The sequence below is a fragment of the Pseudophryne corroboree genome, chromosome 3 (assembly GCF_028390025.1).
Source record: "Pseudophryne corroboree isolate aPseCor3 chromosome 3, aPseCor3.hap2, whole genome shotgun sequence".
In the NCBI taxonomy this organism is placed as follows: domain Eukaryota; kingdom Metazoa; phylum Chordata; class Amphibia; order Anura; family Myobatrachidae; genus Pseudophryne; species Pseudophryne corroboree.
The window spans coordinates 642,529,083-642,532,816 of record NC_086446.1 but is presented as its reverse complement, the minus strand read 5'-3'; the positions used below and the strand labels follow the sequence as shown (position 1 = coordinate 642,532,816).

At 34.1% G+C, this 3,734-nt stretch overlaps 1 long non-coding RNA gene across 1 annotated transcript; it reads right to left on the bottom strand.

Annotated features, from left to right (window-relative positions):
* Nucleotides 1–945: 945 nt before the first annotated feature.
* On the bottom strand, nt 946–2,114 carry LOC135058113 (uncharacterized). The gene is made up of 4 exons (XR_010244612.1): nt 2,078–2,114; nt 1,575–1,673; nt 1,351–1,469; nt 946–1,232 (listed from the first exon to the last, which is right to left on the bottom strand). It is a non-coding gene; the product is annotated as an uncharacterized LOC135058113 (long non-coding RNA).
* Nucleotides 2,115–3,734: the final 1,620 nt, after the last annotated feature.

Below are 3,734 nucleotides of genomic sequence, written 5' to 3'. Positions count from 1 at the left end.
TAATGAAAAAATAATAAATACATATAAAAGAAAAAAAAAAAATTGTGCACCCTGGGTATCGAACCCCAGGGTGCATGCATTACAAGCAGACACTGTATTCGTTAGGCCACAGCCAACCGTGGTTAGTGTAAGCACCCCTGGTGCATATGTGATGTGTTTTGTCTGATTTGAGTTTAAAAAAATGTCACATTGAACTCGCCAAGTGTGGTGGCACAGCAATGGAGACCATCTGGAATTCATATTAATGAGATAGGGACCCAGTGTGTTACATATTTCTTGCCATTTGATAGCAACTAAACCTCAGATTCTTTCCAAGATAATAATGCTGTTTATGCTAATAAAATCCAGGATTTAGTACACAATGTAATGACAAAATGAATTTGTGAACAGGGCGGCAGCATGGCATTGTATTTTGTAGAAGGGTACTTTTTTTATAAAGGGAAGAACATGATTGGCTAGCCTCTCACAGATTACTGCCTACTGCCACAGCATTGTATTCAGCACTGTAGTCCTAACGTGGGGCATTCACCACCCAGTGGTTAGACTGTATCACATGGCATGGGACTCAACACAAGCCGTAACGTTATTTACAACTCATGACTCAGGACCCTAAATAGTTTGCTATGAGCAATGATGTTTGAGGACACATCTATATATCTATCTATATATATATATATATATAAAAATATACAAAAAAATGTCTTTCACCCCGCGCTCAACCCACCAGCAGCAATATGGAGAAAGTCCCTGTTAGTGAACTTTCAAAGAATAACATAAACAAAAACAATAACCAATTGCGCTTGGTATAACTTTAAAACACTCAGATTTTAGTATTTCCAGTAGCTGTTCTTCCACGGTGTGGATTCTTATAACTGGTATCACCTGCAAGTATACCCTCACACCAGAGAACACACCCGAACAAAAAGACGGCCAGAATGGCCTAAATTAGATATGATACCAATTTGTTTTTATTAAAAAACATAGAATTCCATAAATTCATATGAACATTTTTTTACAGATAAAAGGTTCCATACATTCATATAAACATTCTTAAAAAAAAAACCATCCAGATACAGTCAATAGGTTTTCTGTTCAAGCCTTTAAAGAACACCCTCACCCTTATAGGTGTATATTCTGTAGGGTGTATTAATGAACTAGATGAGAGACCGTAACGGATTCGACCCAACGCGTTTCGTCAGAACGACTTCATCAGGGGTTTCTGTATGGTATCACTAAAACATAAAATGGGTGATTGGATGGTCCTTTAAAATTTCTAGGATAATTTTTATATACACACATATATGCATATACACATAGGGAAGGAAAATGGAGAAGAAAATATATACATACCAAAAAAAAGGAAGGAACAAAGGCCTTCATGGATATAAAACATCCATAGCCCATATATATAGGACCAACTTTTAATAGAGATGGATAATTCACCCAGAATGGTTGTAGGATGGTAAAACCTATGGATTTTATTAATTGGTTAGAAGACCATCATTTTAATATTCGGACATATTTTTACTGGGTGCTATCAGGTGTGGTGTCTTATCATATAATTTTATACATACCAAGCATAAACGCATACGCCTTTAAGGGTACTCAGCTAGTTAATGAACCTGGTTGCAGACTCTTTTCAGTTTTTATGCAGGGTCTGTTAAATTTGAACCCTAAAGAATATTTAACAACATTTCAGCTACATATACTTTAAAGTGCAATTATATCACAAACTCCAAAAAGTGAATAATAAACGGTGTTCAATAAATTTACATATAGTGAATAACTGCACCACTCAGTGTCGATTTCTATAGCATAGAGCTAATTTCATATATAATACTAATAATGGTATCCAATCTCATTACAATTGTGTTTCTTTCAATACCACATAGTTGCATCATATCTAACTCGTTTTCATAATATCTATTTAATATTCATTCCATTCATAATTGTAATACATGATAATACAAAAAATCAGGTGCTCACTTAGATCACAATATCAGTGATTACAATTTAAACATACAAGTCTTACATATTAGACAAATACAGTCCAGTACAATGCATTCCAAATACTTACTGCAGCCACCAGGAAAGAGACACAAGTAACAGCCACATCCAAAAATGAACTGGCACAGCACTGAGACTGCTATTTATTCATCTCAGTGCAAGTCTCACTTCCTGTAATTAGTGGCTCTAATTATTAGTTTTTCCTGGATACTGCTCCTATTCTAAACATAATTCCACACTTAAAAGGATTAGAATAATCCCTAGATTTAGGTGATCTTTTTAATTTGAAAGAAAAAAGTGAATTGTGCTTAAAAACAACTTAAAAGTGTCTGAACTAACTATCAGGTGTGTGGATACTGATTTCCTGCATGTGTTCCACTCAGCAAAGGCTGGAACGCATATGTAAGGAGAAAAAAAAAAAAAAAAAAAGGTTAAATCCTATACTCCATTTATATATTGCTAATGCAAAAAAGCAAGTGTTTGTGTTCAATATGCCTATTACCGCTAATCTTTATATCTCCATAGTAAATATCTAAGATTGGTATTGAAAAAGAATTTAAATCCTATATCTTATTTATAATTTGCTAGAAAAAAAGTGTCAAAAAACAAATTGTTTGTGTTCAAAATATATTTTACCACTAATCTAGGTGGAGCACTAGATAAACTATTCTTTTTTGCAACAAATTGTACCATATGTATATATACATATACACATAAAATAAGTATTCGAATGCAGAGTCCAAGGCTGGTACATTTATCCACATATTCTAACATGCTTTTAAAGACACAGTGATCGTATACTCCGTAATAAAACTTTTTTTTTTTTTTTTTATATTGCATCTATTTTCACATCATAGTGTTATTTTACATACATAGTTTTCAAAATAGCCCCATGTAAAATTGGAAAAAAAAAAAAAGAATGAAAGGGAGGGAATATGATCTGGATCTTAGTTGGAAAGAAGAATCTATAAAATGATGGGAAACTATAGATCTCATAGGAAAGATACTATATCAATGTTCTCATTAAGTCCCCCTGGTACCAACGTGTTTAAATTATAGATCCAATACGTTTCCCTTTTTGATAGAAGAAGGTCCCTATCTCCTCCTCTATCTCCTAGCCGTACGCACTCAAGGATTGTAAATGAAAATCCTTTTAAATTCGAATTATGACATTCCAAGAAATGCCTCGGCAGGTTATGACTTGTTACCTTATTTTTAATGCTACGCATATGTTCTTGGATTCTAAGTTTTACTAACCGCTTCGTCTTGCCAATGTAGGACAAATTGCATGGACAAGTAATTCTATAAATGACATACTGTGAGTTACAGTTAACCACCTCTTTCAGTTTGTATTCCAAGCCATTATCCAATAGCCACACAAACGGTTTCTTTTCCATGTGTTTGCAGCAAATGCAATGTCCACATGGAAAACAACCTCCCTTTTTCTTCAGTGAAAGAAATGTATCTGGCCCAGATGTGGATACTTTAGTAGATTTAAGTTTGCTTGGGGCCAGAATGCTTTTCAAATTCTTTGCCCTTCTGAAAATAACTAGAGGTTTTGGAGGGAGAGAGGGTCCCAACACTGGATCCTTTAACAGGATATTCCAATGTTTCTCCAATGTTTTTTTCACCATCCAATTTTCTTTGTTATATTGAGTAATGAATGGTCGACATTGAAAGTGTTTTTCTACTTTCTTTCTAGTATTATTCGATAGGAGACTCGGTCT